The 18,612-nt window shown below is 36.8% G+C and overlaps 1 protein-coding gene across 2 annotated transcripts in view; it reads right to left on the reverse strand.

Annotated features, from left to right (window-relative positions):
• The window catches only part of LOC121325529 (genetic suppressor element 1-like), a 253,989-nt gene that overhangs the window by 130,757 nt on the left and 104,620 nt on the right, over positions 1 to 18,612 (reverse strand). The gene's annotated exons all lie outside the window — the stretch shown is intronic.

An 18,612-nucleotide genomic window follows, 5' to 3' on the forward strand; every position in this document is an offset into this window, starting at 1 on the left:
CTGTCATGTGACTGCATATATGAAGTTGAAATTTCTCTGGGGCAGAGACCTTTGACCCCAGAAGTCAGACCGTGATATCATGTCAACCATGGGGGGTAAACAAGCCTACCTTTGAACTAAAGAAGGTTGCTGAGGTCAAAAGATAATGGCCACAATCAAGGTAATAAATTGTCTGAACTATCAGGGAAAAGGGTTTTCAGTTCTTTAAAGCTGTATCCAGTTCACTATAAACAAACCCCTTTAACTCAGAAGTACATCTTCATTTACCAGCTCTTAAAGATTCACTTAAAGATTGAATGTTCCAATATATTGGAAAAACCACATCTTCTACAAACACAACTGTTCATGTCATGTCAAAGGATCCATCTTTCACACAGTCAATATTGCAATCCTTTAAACACTGTTAAAGGTAATAGGAAATCACCTTTTGGGCATAGTTACTGTATATTATTTGGTAAAACGAATACCCACAAACACTCTTGAGACTTTGAATGAAATACCATACAAAACAACATCTGAAGTAGTTTGCACCACATTCAGTTATGCACTAAATTATTTTTACTTCGATAGTTTAATCTTTTTTTTAACTCTGTGCAGGCTCTGTACCCTATATTTGATCAGAATGGTGTTATTGACAGCCAACTGATATAAAATAAAAAAGTTGATTGCATTCTGTTGTTATACCGATAACATTTTACAGGGAGACGTATGGCGTTAGTACATGTCTTAACACAGGCTTATAAAGGTACAACCTCAACATATAAAAAATAATGTTAAAACAGTATGGGGCACACTTCTTTTAATCCATAAGAAATGAACTCACCACATATTAAAATCTGTTTACATTTGATCCTGATGTGGTAAAAGCTCAGAATAATGCTCTGCCTATCATTCATTGTGTAAGCTGGTGATGTTTTTCGAAGGCACTTTCTGCTGATAAAGGTATTGTTTCAAGGATTGGTGAGTGAGAGGTAGGGATCATCTTCTTTCCGTTTATGCTTCTTACAGGATTAACAGCTTTGCATGTTTATGCAAAATAGCTAGGAATAAAGCTGTAACCAATTTAACCACAATGTAAAAAAAGACTGTAGATTGTTTTTTTTTTTTTTGCAGCTTTCATACAGGAAACATTTGAAAATTACTATATGCTGCTGAGCAGTCTTTAGTAGAGGTTATATAGTTAAAAGAAAACTGTAGAAAACTGACAATTACAGTACTGTTAAGTCCAATACAATATTACTTTAATAAATGTAAGCCTGATAAATGTTCATAAAAAAACAGCTTTTTTCATAAAAGCTGTCACAAGACTCCAGTTAATCTGCTTAATGTCCCAGTCTCCTTTTCACTTCATGTTAATTTCCTTTATTTATTAAATCCCTGAATGGGAATAAAGTTCAATGCAATTGTAAGCATAGAGGTTTAGTTAAATGTAAACTGCTTTCAATGAAAATGACTAAAAACAGCAACTGGAGCAGATAAGAGCTTCACTTAAAAAAAAAATCTGTATTTATTTATTTTTTAATTATTTACAGCACAAGTTAACTAATCAAATCAATGTGATATTAATCGGTCAACACTAGCTGCAAGTATCAGAGATCATGCTAAATCACAAACAACCTAATAATACTTTAGGTAAGGCAGTCCGAAAATGATAATCAGTCTTATTTCCTGATTCATTTTTAAAATGTCAAAATGTCAAGATTAAAATGCCAAATTTTGTGTTTTTCATTACCGTTCTAACTGCAGAAACACAGTTCATTCATAATGTCAATGAGGCTCTTGTCATTGATGAGCCACAAAGGTGCTGTATGTGCTGTAAACAAGAAGCCAAGCAATACCCGAGCAGAAACCACTTGATCCAGGACCTAATTAATATGGCTAGAATGAAAGTGTTAAATAAATCACTGAGCTGTGATGAACACACCATTTACACTAGCCCTCTTTGTCAAACCACACTGTTGATCTGATCGCTCTGCGTTATGGGGACTGTACTTGACTGATATGCCAGCAGACAATGGCCCGGAGACACATGAGAAGACAGGACATTCCTCGAGAGAGACGGGGAGAAAGCAGAGAATGTTAATAAAAGATTAATAGAGGGAGAAGTAAAGAAGGGTCATCCATTCCTCTTGGCCATCCACTAATGTGCCAGAAATACAACTTTGCAAGGCATTACTCTGCACAGATACAGGGTGAACGCCAGTGGCATCAATATGTGAAATCAACTATAGTTATGCCATTATGCCATTATGCCAGTCAGGGGGTGTTTTCAGTATTTTAGTGGAACACTGTAAATGTGTCTGTTTTGTTCCCTTAACTGTTACAAAGACAATCCAAGAGGGTTCATCCTCTTACTGATTGAAGCCATCTTGCCACTCCATACCTACCAAGTCTCCCATTTTTATTGAAATTCTCCCGATTTAGAGCCTGATTCTCTCCTCTCCCGATGACGCTCAAGAATTGCCAATTCTAATATATTATTACCTTAAGTAAATGTTCTCTAACAAGCGCCCCACCCCCAGTTCGCTCACTGTCTCACTTGCTCTACAGGGGACACAGTAAACAAAAGCTATGGATATATCTTAATTGAGCACCAGTACACCTTAGAGATAGTGGATAAATAAATAATGAAAAAGAAAAAACACATTTAAAAAAATAGTTGCTATATTGTGAACTGGAGTTTTAAAACCAGTAAGGTCAAACTTAAGAATTACAGAATGCATTTTGAAAAGATAGGATTCCCTATCATCTACTATCTATTACAGCCATAATACCAAAGAAGAAAAAAACACAACAGAACCATCATCTGCTGTGACGTACACTATGTAGCTAAAAAAGCTTTTCATGTAACACAATCAAACAATTGCCATGCTATTACATTATTTAGTCATTCGCTTTTAACACCCATCAAATTAAACCAGGGGCCTGCCAGAAGTGGCAAATATAGGCATTTAATGTGATCTAATGGCTGAAGCCTTGTCCTTTTAAGCAAGAGGGGCCTCTGTTTCTGAGCATTTAATTTACCAGGCCTCGGCCTTTTTTTTTAATTCTTACATGCAAGTGCTTGCCACCAGCAAAGCAAGCAAGAATCTTTTCTTATATGCAGCTGGTTTGTATTAGAAAGCAAGGAGCCAGTCAGGCTGAGAGAAAGTAAGTGCCAACTCAAAATGATGTCACAATCAATCCAGGGTGATTCTCCACAGAACCCCAGAACATTAATTCATCTGCACTAAGAGACTTAATGCTGATGCTATCAAAGGGAAAAGCAAGAGGCAACAATGTATTATGGTAATAGACATTTAGAGCCCAAATTGTATTAATTTACTTCCAGAATTGCATTAGGCTTCAGGTCAAATGATCTCAGTTCCCCAGTGGATTTATAAAAATAAAACACAGAGCAGTAATGCTAACATTAATACTGTTTTACACTCTGGAGGGGAAATAATCTAGTTTTCTTATAAATGGAACATTACTCTAATTTTATTTAGCTTCCACACGCTTCCTAGAAATAAGAACATATGTGTGCTGTCGTTAACGTGTACTTGAATAATACATTAATGTGAACAAGATTCATTATTCAAAGGCAAATGTCAATATGGATTTGTTTCTTTTAATAAAACAAGTCGAAGGGCTAGGGATTCTAAGCTGGTCGCCATAGTGATTGATAAGTTAACAATACCAAGGCACTCCTACTGTAATTTAGACAAAGCATTTCCTATAATTTCCCATAGTTTACCTTTTGAGTTTCACCATGCCTTATTGAATGCTGCAGTGCTGCTTTGCCAAGGTATATTGCAGTACACTTTATTGATGGTGGTCTTTAAGTTTCAGTTTTAAAGGTTGTCGGTTATGGCTGGATGGAAAAAAAAACTCGAATGGCACTGAATGAAGAAAAGCTATTCAAAATTAATTGTGAAAGGACGAGAAAGTAGGTTTCCTGACCAGTGTGGTTTAGCTGACTTCCTGACACTTTGCCATTCTCAAGTAAAACCACTGCGTGAGCTGTAAAATTTCTATTTAAAAACGTGTCTCTAAAAACCCACACAGGAGGAGAATCGATTAATTCGGCTTAGAATGTTTAAGCTCACTACTGCCCCCTTGTGCCACTGCATTGAAAACACCAGCAGCATTGGACAGCACTTAACACTATGGGAAATTAGTATAGAAAACAGACACCACCAGAGGGGGGGGTCATGTAAAATACAGCACTTTCCTTCTACATACATTTGAACACTTTGATGTGAGGGAGGTGGGGAAGTTGCTAATTGAAGACCAGTTGGAATTGAAAAAAGTATTTGCAGTATTGAACAACAACATTATCTTTCTGGGGATAATTTTGAACATGTCATCCTCAACATGTCCAAAGAAAAAATGAACATACATTCACACCATAACATAAGATACTTATTTTTTTTATAATATACTTTTTTTTTTTTTACCTCAGCATTTAATGTTAATGGTAGATAATTGATGTAGCAATGGCAACACAGCGTATTTGGAATATTGCACAGTGGTCAGATATGGTAGCACACATCAGGGTGCTCAATGGATTATTAGTATTATAACAGTGCCAATATTGCTTCCATTAAAATTAAGGTTAAACAATTAAACCGGAATTTAGTCTAAACATGTCATTATTTTTCTGTCAGTCAGACTGAGACTGTAATAACTCACCGAGAAGTGAATCAAATGGAGAGATAAGAAGAAGTGTGAGACTGTGTTTCAAACCCAGTTCAATCATTCGTGTTTCACACATCGATGACATAAAAATAAACCCTACTTGCTTGGTCCCTGCTCTGTAGTTTAATTACACATAACATTGCAATTAGACTAATCAATGAAAGTAGTATAATTTTAAACTTTATACAACCCAGCATATTATTATTTATAGACCCTGTCAGTTAAAAAAATTAAAAAAATGTAGCTCGCAAAGCCCAAGAGCAACAAACCACTGCTTTTACAGCAAGAAAGATCAAAGTCTGCGTTCAACCCCATCTGCGCTACAATGGAAATGCTGCAACCAGATTGGTAAAGATGTCTTGCAAAAAGTCATCCTGATAAAAACTGGTTTAGTCTGTTTTGTATTTCATTGAAAACCCAAGGTAATAATGAGCAAACTATAATACTCCAGCAGTATGTGTAGCATACACTTTTGTGTTCCTCATTATGCATTAGTGCCATGTATAATTGTAACATATAAATACTACATCTCCCTGTTGCAAGCAAGTTTCAGTAAGACTTTGACAGAGGGCTAATTTTGGTTACTGAATTTCAGGATATTCACCCACATTTCACCCAGAATTACAGAAAATGTAATTGAAAAAAGATCATATTTAGAAACAATTAAACAGCTGGTTGAATCAGTTTTATGGCAGAGGTCTTCATTGTTTTTCCAGTTTACAGGTTTGAGTTCATACAGTATAGGGAATAAAACATGACAGGATGTGTACCATTCTACAGTAATTACAACAAGTGGATCTTTAATTACTGTTCTAACCAAGTTTCCTCATGCTTTACCATGCCTACAATACAAAGCCTGGCATGCATTAAACAACTACCCAATAATGAATCTTGAAGACACTGCAAACTCCAAAATATTTCTGCTTGAGGTACTTTTTTTTTACTGGTTAAACAGTAAAAAAAAAAAGCAACTGTCCAGGTAAGTTCTCCTAAACAAAAAAAATAACCAAACAAACACCTGCTGCACTTGCTGTAGAGGAACTCTTTGACGTCACATGACTGTGGCCTGTTAGCACACAGAGTGATTATTATCAGGAATAGGCGTGTTTGCAGACTGGTTGCATGAGAAGCAACAACAGGTGGCAAGCAGCCCTAGAGTCAGTGGAATACATAAAATATTGAGGGCCTTGAAGGGAGCAAATTTCTTTGCCGGTGTGTGAAAGTACAGTACCTTTAAGAAATGTAAACAAACTGGAAAGCAAACAAAGTCATTGGAAGGAGTGCAAATGAAAGCTTTGTAAATCAATATATAACAACTATGTTTTCAAACTGCATACAACCTACTTTATGTCACATGTGTGCTGTTTTTACTGTACTATGCTGCTACCATGTTTTTTCTGATTATGAAAAAAAAAACAGACAGATGTATCCAAAAGTCTAAAAGGTGCACTGTAGTACCAAAAATAAATAAATAAAAATGAAACCATGCTGTAGCCTCCTTTCTTGTATCGAATTGGTAGATAGCCTGTGTTACGATACTGGATGTAAGTAACGGTCTGTGTTTAATGTGATTAACTCTGACTGTGTGATGTAGATCAAGTTACTCTGGCGTCTGTGCTAAAGAAAATCGATGGCATTAAAACCAGTGAAGCACATGGGCCTAATACATGACTCACAATCCACTGCAAGCTCTTCAGAGAAGAGCTTTCTAACAATCAAAACAGAGGCTCAGACTTGTGACACAAGAGCTTGCATCAGAGAGAAAAGAAAAATACACCACAAAAGAAACAGTCCAGAGTTGCAACAGTTTGTTATGTTGTGAGTAGCAGTAACTCTGCTAACGTTTTGATAACATATTGCCATTGAACCTGCACATCACCTACATAGGATTGAAAAACACCTGCCATTAGACTGTTAGTGTGTAGTGCTCCCAAGAAGGCACTGATCTGAACCGAAAAGCTCGAAGAAGAGGTTGTTATATTGTTCTGGAGGAAATATGCATGTGACCATTCTGAAATCATTACTTCTGGTGTCTAGGGAATGTAAACAAACAGCACTGTCAACAAGGCCCGATGAAACGCACTGACCCAGACTGAAATGGTATCAAATAATTCTTCAGTGTTTCAATTTTAAACACAATAAAAAGGGTATGAATACTTAACATTACAATTGCCTGAATACGAGACTGCACCTGGCACTGAATATGCCTGGAATACTTCATACACGTACAGCAAGAAATGGAAAAACACGTTCAGCGATTTCCTTTTGGACATGTGTACAAACCACCAGCCACATTATACACAGTGCTGAGGTTTTCTTTGGCACCCTTTCTTTTGGTTGGATGAGGAAATTACTGTTAAATAGAAGTATTACAGCTAAAATAAAAAATAAAATAAAAAACTAGGTTAACATAATTTAGGTATACAATCAAAGAAACTACAAAAGCTGAAAAAGCGGTATGTAATTCAATTTGTTATTCAGCAGATTTCAATTGAGTTTATGAAGCAAAATTAATTCATTCTATAGGGTGATGTATAACTTTTAGCCATAGCTGTAAAACACCCATATGTAGTAAGCTGTTGGGTGATCAATGAACCTTGATAGTAAATTAATGATAACGTTTACTGCAGGGACACCAGCCAGGTTAAATGCTGGTGTAAAATGTTTCTGCTTTATGGCAAGCAGGTTCAGAACTCCATAATTTGATTTATGGAGTACATACATGGTGGGATTTAATCTGAAAAAGTGATTATTCTACTATGTCTTACCTGACAGCAATACATGTACATGTAGAGTGATATGAAGTTGCTAAACCTGCTGGGTTTAAAAAAAATAAATAAATAAAAATTGTACAGTGAATAAATATAGATTTTTGAGGGAACATCACTACTTTGTTTGTGCTGCATATATTTTTTAATTCTGTCAAATCCTAATGGTTTACATACTATAAGGAGGCTATGGGCCATATATATACATATATATATACACAAATTTAGTTCATGCGTTACACTTACAGGATTAAAATTTTTTAAGTTTGTTTTGATGCATTATTTTATACTAATGCATCCACTTCTGAATAATGGAGCACTTTGAACACTCTCTGTATAGAGAGGAGTGTCATTACAGTGAATAACATGATAACGAAAATACTGTATCTATGGCTGTGGGTGAAAAATAAGAAGTGAAAATGAAAAAAAAAAAAAAAAAAAAAAGCCTTTAGCTCTTGTTCCACCCTTGATCTTTTCTTGATGTATACGAGTCTGAATTGGCTTTTTCGGTTTTCACTTTCAGATCCCAGACACACTCTACACTGAGGTTTCATTCTGAGACGGATCAAGAAATAAAAAAAAAAAACATGCCTGTATGACTGTAATGCAACCCTGACAACTATATATTGGGTGCGGAGGTCAGACTGATCTCCCAGCAATTTGCACGCAGAAGCAAAGGACAGCACATTTCTTATAGAGGACAATTAGCAACATCATGCTCTACCTCCAAGTAAACACTATTTGTACAGCCATCTCTGCCAATAAACAAAGATTATTGCTTCCTGTTTTCAAAAAGGAAGCTATTTATTGTATTACTCTAATGTTTTATCTTTTTCTACACATTCAATATGATAACAAATCTTGTAGTTGCTTTGGCACAAACAATAAAGCATCTAAAAGAATTAGGCAGTATAAAATATTGTATTATTCAAAAGTATCTGTGATAAACCCTGTGCACAATGGCTCTTTTTTTAAATACAACTGAATTTATAACCTAAACCGATGTGCTTCCTTTATTCAAGTACTGTATTCAAAGGCCAGAAAACGAGTGGGAAATCAGTAGACGTATTTTAAAATACACCAGTTCCCAAGGCACTATCATGGATGAGAAAGAATTCAACAATGATGTGGTGACTTTGTTCCTTAAACAGTACTTTGATTATTGAAGAAGTGGGTTTCAAATAAAGAAATATGTCATAGTGGTTGAATATTCTGATGCTGTTTTTTTAATTTTTTCTTGCACTGTGAATAGTTTTCTTAACATCTTATATTTCCTTGTTGTGTATTGGCAAAACATGAGACAGTCTAGAGAGCTACTTTGTTATGAAATATTGTGCAATCTATGTTTGGAGTGCTAACCAAAGTATATCTTATTGGCATACGCAGTATTATAACTGATCCTTCTGTTGAAGATCTCTTGGTTCTTTGCACTGTTTATGTAGAAATATTTCAAAGACAACACTGTTGATACAAAGTTGCTGTTGCCTGGTACCTAAAAGAATCTCAGCACAGTGAAAGTATTTTAGAAAGATTGTAAGGGGTAAGAAAGGGTAATTAATTTTTACCACTCAAATTTTAACTGATAACTAACTGATTTGTGCAGTTATTTGTCATTAGTAAATAGCTTGTAAATACAAAATAAATGCCTGGTTACTGCACATAGGCTACAGAATACAGTACCTGGAATGAAGCCTAACATCAACATTTGTGGCAGTGTTGCTAAATTATAATTGAAAAATTAATGATAGGCTTATTTACCAATCAGTCTTAATTGATGAGTCAGATCACTGTGAATATTTGAAAATGGAAATCAGGAACTTCTATGTAGGTCATCAAAATGTATACATAGAAGGGTCATCTTTCTGCAGTTTTTTCTATAATTAGTTTGCAGAATGTCACATAGCTTACATTCGCTTTTTCATGGAAATCCTAATACGTACATAATCCATTGAAACAGAGTCGGGATATAGGCGCCATACCGTAGAGAGGAGAAATACATCCTTTTTTCTTATCTCCCTCTCCAGAGTCTTGGGAGTTATGTAAATCTGTCTGCTGATATATTGTAAAGGGCTGTTCAGTTGTGGTTCCACTTACCAAATGATCTTACACCGAAATGGGCTACTTGCATGACAGCAAGACCAGTAATGGCAAGACAATGAATTTGGGACATATAATGCACAGAGGTTCTGAATAATACTAATATGGCACAATGGTACTGCAATAGGCTACCAGCAGTATTGGGTCATCGTATATACCGTATTTCTTTGAACTAGCGCTGCACCGTTTATTTTAAGTTTATCAGAAATACTATGGTTTTTGAACAATGCAATATTATATTACATGATTTAAGGCATTTTAGAAGCCGTGAGAGGCTCCGATCTGCAGTAATATACTCTTGTGTGTTTTGGAGGCTTGAACACAGTACATTTACTGACAGTTAACGAGAGCCTATTAGGTGGGAGTTGGGAGGTTAGGGGAGTACTGTACCAGCGAATCGGAAGTGTGTAGTGGTTGCTATGGGGCGAGACATGAAGAGGAGAGAGAACGGTAGTTAAGTGTGATGGAATTGTTTTTCTTATCGAAAAATACCTCTGAATATCGGTTTGATTTCTGTTAAACTAAAATATATCCTACTAGGTTATTTTTTTTTTCTCACTGTAATTTACGTGTTTGTTTGTAATTTCTCTGTAAGAGAAACCGAAACTAAATCTTCTCATAGACAGTTTTTATTTTTACAAGCAAGTTATTTTTTTGTTTTTTTTTAGTATATTTGCACAGGACTGAATAAAATTTTAAATGATTTAAAAACAAAACAATGAATCCTGCTACAAGAAGATATCTTCAGCCAGCTTTTCAGATAGTGGTTAGAGTAACCGTTAAAAGTTTTCACCAGCCAAGCTGACGACGAGGCAAACAGACAGCCCTTGTTTTATCCCCTGCTGTGTTGGCACTGAACTCTGCTGGGAAAAAAAGGGATGTGAAGGACGCTGTGCTGTAAGTAGATCATCTTGCGTTGTCCGTCAGGACTGTACCATAAAATAAAATGTGCTTACTAAGGTGTGAGTACATTAGTTTGTAATACATGGTGGACTGAGGCTGCAGTCTCTTCGGGGGCCTGACATGTACATAGCCAGAGTTGCACGTTTCTTTATTTATTTTTTGTGCAGGGGTAGAAAAAAATACCGTTCTTTATTGAAAGCGACGTGTATTAAAGGGCGGCGTCAATTAAAAAGCTGATATCTGGGTGAGGTGTTATTTGAGGGCGGCGCTAATTCGAGGGCAGCGTTAATTCGAAGTAATATGGTATATTATTACATTTACTGCATTTATACAGTGCAAAGCACAGCATAGTATACAGCAAAAAAAAAGAGCAAACCACAATACATTTGTATAGAATGTCACACATACAACTGCCAAGTCAGACCGTTTAAATAACTGTGTACACATAATACAAAAGCAGCCATTTTAAAGTTACATTAAAACCCACTAAAGAGAATAAAGTCATTTTAGAAAAGTGTGTTTTTAGTCTTGACTTGAAAACTGTAGCGGTCCCAGCTTTCCTGACAAACGAAGGCAGAGCATTCCATAATTTAGAAGCTCTACAAAAAAAGCCCTACCTTCCATGTTGCTTTTGTTGACCCTAGGAATAGCCAGCACCCCCACATCCTGTGATCTCAGAGTATGGTTTGAAAGATAAGGGGTCAGTAACTCCTGCAAATAACCAGGTGCTAATCCATTCAGGGCCTTGTAAATTAACAGCACAATCTTAAAATCAATTCTATACTGCACATGGACCCAATGTAAAGAGGCCAAAACAGGGATAATATGTTCACTTTCCTGGTTTTAGCCAGAATTCTAGTGGAGGTATTCTGAACAAGCTGCAAGCGGGATACCACATGTTTTAGGACACCAGAAAAAAAAGTGCATAACAATAATCAATTCTAGATGAAACAAAGGCATACATTAGTCTCTCAGCATCAGATATGGAAATAATTGGTCTAAGTTTGGCTATATTTCTCAAATAAAAAGATACTTTAGTAACTTCCCTAATATGAGTCTGAGATGATAACTCAGGATCAAAGATGACCTCCAAACTCTTCATTTATAGTTTGATGAGAGACTGCAAAGGTCGAGCTCATGTAATCACACATTTCCTTTTAGTTGGTTCTCTGATTCCACTAACAGAACCTCTGTTTTATCTGAATTCAACATTAGAAAATTATGTGACATCCAATGTTTGATGTCTGTAAGGCAAGTAGGTAATAACACCCAGGTAGAAGAAATTCCTGGTTTAAGGGACAAATATAGCAGAATATCATCAGCATAGCAATTGAAGTTCACGCTGTGTTTGCGGATAAAGTCACCCAACAGTAGCATATATAATGAAAACAGCAAGGGACCCAGAATGGATCCCCGGGGAACATCACAGACAACTTCCGATAATGCTGATTCTACCTCCCCAATTGAGATGAACTGAAACCTATCAGAAAGATAAGATTTGAGCCAGGATAGGACGGCCAGACAGTCCTACTGTGCTTTCAAGATGATTCAGTAGGATAGAATGGTCTGCAATATCAAAGGCAGCACTTAGATCAAGAAGAATTAAAACTAATGGAAAGCCTGAGACAGAGTTTATCGGCAGATCATTCACAACTCCGACAAGGGCCGTCTCGGTGCTATGTGAAGCACAAAAACCAGACTGAAACTTCTTGAATATACCATTAAGAGTTAGACATGTTTGTAATTCAATTGCAACAACTCTCTCTAGAACCTTATCTGTGAATGGTAGGTTGGAGATTGGCCTTTAGTTATTGGGGACTCCAGATTGTGTTTCTTAAGCATAAGGCTTTACCACAGCTACCTTAAGAGCTGAGGGAACTATCCCTGGGGAAAGTGAACCATTTATAACACTAGGAACATATTTTAATAATTTTTTAGAAATATCATCGAGAGCTTGTAGTAGCTCTCATATGTCAAATTAGCTCTGTCAGTTCCTGTAAGGTAATCGAAGAAAAAGCTCCCGTAGTAGCCATAATTGGTGTAGTTGGTAAAATTCTGCTAGAGTCCTCTTTAATAGAAGGTGTCTGTGGAATCTCATTTCTGATGTCTAGTATTATTTTCAAAGAAATGTAGGAAGTCACTGCAGCTGTGAGAAGAGCCAATGTCAAGGGTAGGACTATTACGGGAAGGGTTAATTAATTTATCTAGGGTAGTAAAAAGAAATCTAAGCTAACAGTCAAGGTGCTGTTGTCGGTATTAACCAGCTCATCTACTGATGAGGACTCAAAGAGTGATAATGAGAGCAAAACATCAGAAAGCTTAACAGCAGTTGAATAATTAATTACCCGGGATTTACATGTATGGTCCACAGTCTTTGTAGATACTGGCAGATTCACCTCAAAAAGAACTGCAAGATGATAAGAAATAGTAAGATCTAGGGTTATAATGTTCTTAAGAGGTAAACCATGAGAAATTACCGAATCTGATATGGCCATGATTATGCATAGGACCGTTGACATGCAGGATATAATCTAAGGAATCTAGGATCCTCAAAAATTCCATGGAATTAGAATCAGAATCAATGTCAACATGAAGGTGAAAATCACCCAATAAAAGTATCCTATTACATTACTGTGACTGGCATGTGTAACAGGCAGGAGGCGGGGCATCTCAACAACAGGGGACATCATTCATAATGGTAGTGAATCACAAATGTCAAAATACATAAATCTTACTGCTGTGCCAATTATTGTACCTCCTGCAGTGTGAAGTTTTTTTCCTAACCTAGTACCATATATGATTTTTTAAAAATAAAAATACACATTTGCTAAAGTACATTATGTGCTTTTTCAGACATACACAGCAAATGGAAGTGCATGACAGGTGAGGTTTATAGATTTTTTTTTTTTTTTTATTACCTTTAAAAAAGAATATTATTTGGCAATGTTATACCACCTTATTTTAAAAGGATCTTTTTTAGGAGGCTTTATTTTTTTCAAGAGAGAACTAAAATCCTGGACAAGAAACCACTTGCATACGCTCACGCCGGTGATGTGTGTTCATGGAAGAATTCCTCTCAATCCGATACACCAGACAGCCTAATCTGCTAAGAAAGAGTCTAAGCAACCCACAGCTTGCCACAGGCTGCCTCTCTCTGCTCCTGTTCAGGAGGTTGCTGGAGGTGATGATAGGAGTAACTCCAGGAAAAGCAGCCCGTTTTTTTTTTTTTTTAACATTCAGCTATCAGCCACGAATGCAGGGTGCTGTATTAACCAAAAGGAAACATAAACAAGTGGCTGTGTGCTTTAGAAATAACAGAAACACTAATCTGATTAAACCACTGAAGAGCAGAGCATGAGTACAAGCCAAGGCTTGGTTAGTTATTGTGAAACCCAACTAACTGCACTTTATTCCCTTTCACTTCCAAGTTAGTAAGTGACTCCCTCTTGTTTTGACTTCCTTCAGTGAGTAAGCTGATTGTGATTTCACACTGATCACCTGCTTAACCCTCTTGCTTTTGCAAATCCAACAGATCAGTGCTATTTTAACATCTACTTTGGGAGTACAGTGTCCTTCCCTAGGTGGATTACATTACAAGATATCAAAACACGTACTTTGTTGCATGTTGTGTGCCTTAGTCACGCAACACGCATAAGGATTAATAAATAATAAGGAGGTATTTAGAGATATCCCAATGACTTTCTTTTTTTTTTTTTTTTTTTAACTAGCACTAGGATATTTATAAATTGTGTGGTAACTCAGAAGAAGTCAAGTAGACAAAAAAAAAAAGCCTTAAATCAAAACATGTTTTCTTAGATGTTTTAGCTTTAGTGTTTCAGCAAAAATAAGGAATTTAAACAATCAAACTGAAAACATGACATGCAAAAAGCAGTGTGAACCTAGACTGAGGCCGTTTTCTTTAGGAACTCTTAGGCACACAGGAATAGGCACATCATGAAATAATTCTGTGTGACGGAAATGAATCATGAGACATGCCCTATATAAGCAGCCGGCTGTTAGTAAGCCGTTTTTGAAAGATGTAGAACATTGGAATGATGTTTTGCATTCTGGCAGTGTTTCAGAATGATAGTCTGAAAGTGGTTGCACAGCTATTTATCACTATGCCTGACTGCAGCTACACCGCTGTATCAAGCACCGTTTCTGTTAAATAGTTAACTGGAATTAAAGACTGGCTCACTCTGCTTCTGTTTGGGTTATCTATAATCTTGCTATTATAATTTCCCAGTTTCCCAGGTAGACAAAAAAACAGATGACTCATTTACATATTATCTCATACAACCCAGCAGGCAGTATATCCGCCTGATGGCTAACCTGATAAAAGTGGTTATGAACTCAGATATCATCATCATGTATTTGCAATTTCTGTCAGTTAGGTGACAACAATTGCCTACAGGCGTTAAGAGTTTGAATCGCCTTTTGTGGAAAACACGTAAAGAAAGAAATACTTACTAGAAGACTGGATTCAATTATAAACTGTGTTGTTTTCGATATTTGTGGCATGTACTATCTCTCCAGTTTCCAGTTTCTTGGCTTTCCTCTACCGTTTTTTTTTTTTTTGTACACAATGTCTTTCCATAACATTCCAATTAAGCTTCAGGAGGATTTCACAAAGGGAATCCCCAATCTGAGACTGATTTACTCATGTCACGGTGGTATCCGTGGTTGGTTCAATGAACAGAAAGCTGTAGGAAACTATGAAGTGTTGCAGCTCTCCTTGCATCATACAGTGCTTCATACAGAGCTGGATTTGAAGTGAACAAGGGGGATACTTACCGCTTCTGACCATGCAATTCCTCCCACTAAATCCTATAATTTCACATATGACTGGCATGGCTTCCAATGCTGTGTGTGGCCTTTTTAGCCACATATTTATATAAAGATTTGATGCAGCAGCCACAAAGCTGTAATCAATTGCAGACAAGTTTGAAAAATACCATTGGAATAAATAGCAGTTATAGTTATGTTAGGGCTAGACTTATCTAGACCAAAATGCAATTTGCACAATTTTTGGTTAATAGAATATCTTTCAAAATCGGTAACAAACCACTTCTACTTCTGAGTCTTACGTTAACCTCACCAGTTGCATTGTACAGCAGTATTTTACTTTCACAGAAAATGGAGCAAACTGCATTTTGGTGTAACGACCTCGATGAAACTATCCCTATGTTTACTGTGTGGTCTCTACTGGCGAAGCATGTGCTTAAACAGCAAAGGTAATAGAATGGATAAAGGTGACACATTGGGACTGATATGCCACCACTATACTGCAATGGATTACCAGTGTTACCATTGTAAAAATATGAAAATACCATTCTACCATCCAATAGCTTGCCTTTGTGTCCCATATTTAAGATAATTTGCTGAGGAAAGCCATTTACCATTTACTCCATTTCTTTCTTTCTTATTATTGATAGCAGTGTTGAAAAGTGTTTACATCTTAGCATTAAAAAGTTAATGTGCATTACAGTGGGGATCAGAGGTGCCTTTTTCATTTAAATAAAAAAGCTGATAAAAAAACAAAAAAATAATCAATGGTTTGGAAAAATCCCTATTAGGATAATGCATCAACCTGATTGACAATCTTTACCTCTTATTAACCAGAGGCAGTAATATTGTATAAACACTGTATAATAAAACATATACAGTACGCTTTCTGATTTTGCCTGGCATCAGGAGATAGTAAGGTCAAGTCCTACCAAGGGGTCTATTCAGCAAAAGTCAGATAGAAAGTGTTTTACTCCAGTTGTCTAACAACCAGTAGGCCCAATTCCAGCATCAAAGCCACACAACAGAAAACAGACTTGATTCACAGACTGCTTGCCTCCAATCAATCACTGTGTTTTTACGAGAACATACTTGGGGTTTAAGCACATGCTTTGCCAGTGGAGACCACATGGTAAACAAGCTCTGAGCTTTGTGCTTGCAGCTCTCTCGTGCACTGAATTAGGAAAACCGCATAGCTCTGGTCTGCAGAGGGTTTTCCTTTATGTATTTTAACCCAGGCTCAAGACAAGAATCCTCCTCCTGTGAAAAAGATCTGAACTCTCAAGGCAGAGAGTTTAGAAATGAACACCCATGGTTTTACATGGCTGGGTTTCATGCTGACTCACATTGGAAGGTCATGGGTTACACAATGCCAGCCAACAAGTCAAAAGTGAGGCCTCAAGGGACAGGCCAGGCACACCTGTTTGGCATGTAAACTAAACTAATGAAACTGCTGGCAGTATAAACAGTACTACCAATAGTTTAAGAATTGGGAAAGCTGGCATGACTAAGAAGTCGGCACCTCAGTTTTGTAGGCTTAGAGGTGCAGGGATTGAAGGCAGTAAATGACTGTATTTATAACTGTTACATTGTGGTTTTTGAGACCAGTAAAGTGAAAATGAAAAAAAAAAACGGTGTATTTGTGCTTAGGTTGCCTGTGAGTCGGTATTGGGTTTATCACAGCACATAACAATTTTGTAAATTAAGTAACTCCTGACTTGGAAACCGTGCAGAATTAAGTTGGGCAGTGAATTTCACTGTCATATATTCACTACAAACACTGGACAAAGTTTGCTTTCTGACACAATAGAAAATGTGTAAACAGACACCAACTAAATATATTTAATTGTGAAATTACGATGGACATACATGTCCGCTGGTGGAATGTTGTTTTCCTTTAATGTACATTATATGGAGCAACACCTACAGCTTAGCTGTAAACCTGCAGTGTAATGACATGATACAGACAGTTGAGTTCATTACCTATCTCACTTACAAAGATGTTCTCTGCTAAATGACGCAAGTGACACAGAGCCCTAGTCAAAAAAGCAATACCGGTACTTAAAGAAAGTTTTTTGTTTTGATAACTTTAATACATTTTGATATTAATGGAATCATTCCTGACTGCCATTGGCCTCTTTGATAACAGTCTAGAACACTTTTGTAAATACAGAACTTTATTTACAAACAGAACTGGGTGAGTAGCACTAAAGGAGACTGATCCAACGATGGTTTTATTTGTGTAAACAGCGCTACACTGTAATTACATACTACGCTGTGCTTTTCCATTATTATTATGTTGTTTTGAAAGACACATTATACTTTAACAGTGATGTTTTCAAACCAAAACACAAAGAAGCGAACAGACCAAAAAAAGGTGGAGCTTGCGCTAAGGGAAAGCTGGAAATGACACGACTGACCCTTCTGTTGACACATACAAGAGCAATAAAGCACCACGCCTCCTCCCTCTACAAGTCATAGCATAACCTTCTGCCCACCCCACTAGAGACTCTAATAACCATGCCAAAGCCACTGTCTCCTTGCTAATTCCCTCAGCCCTGGAGCCATTGCACTTTGAGGGACTTTTTAACAAAATGCTGGTTAGAAAACATGACTCTTTTTAAAATTATTATTATTTAGGAAACCCAGTCAGCTTATTACAAAATGACAACAGTTGCGTGTCTTTCCACCAAAAGCGGCCGCATGGAAAGATTTAGGACTGTGCAGCTCTCCATTTCCCATTGTGGAAGGATACTTCATAAACATACGACTTTAGGAGACAATCTGTAGCCAAACCAGCATAGGCAACACCTTACTCTCTTTCATTCCTCAGATTTCTCTTTGCTATCCCCAGCTAAATTCTTTAGGATTATTCTATACTTTCCTTTTCTGAAGACAGGTAAGAGTTAGCAGTTGGGCTCTGCAACCTGCTTGCTCTCATACACAGCACTTTTAAAGCTGCAGTGTCCCACAACTGTCTTACACTGAAATGCAATTCCTTAGTGCCAGTTTACTCCCATATTTCACTCTACTCGCATGCCTTGTTAACAGTCCGATTTGTATACATTCCCCAAGTGCCAGAAAGAATGAATCCTGAACAACTTAACTTAATTGAATCAGTGGCTTTTTAGTGAACAACACTGGCCCTACACCTTAATGGCAGTGTGTTATGTTATACCCCTTGAAAAAAAGAGCCCAGTCTGCCTGCTTTCATAAGGCGTGTTTTCAGAAAGCTACACTGGAGTATAGATCAAGAGGCTTCAATAAAAGGTTACATCTAGCTGCATCTTTCTTTTAAAAAGCTTCTTGGTATAGACGCTGCATGCAGAATGCTTTTAATTAGTATGACATGATTTCCGGATGTACACACAGCTACATT

The sequence above is a fragment of the Polyodon spathula genome, chromosome 13, assembly GCF_017654505.1.
Source record: "Polyodon spathula isolate WHYD16114869_AA chromosome 13, ASM1765450v1, whole genome shotgun sequence".
Lineage (NCBI taxonomy): Eukaryota > Metazoa > Chordata > Actinopteri > Acipenseriformes > Polyodontidae > Polyodon > Polyodon spathula.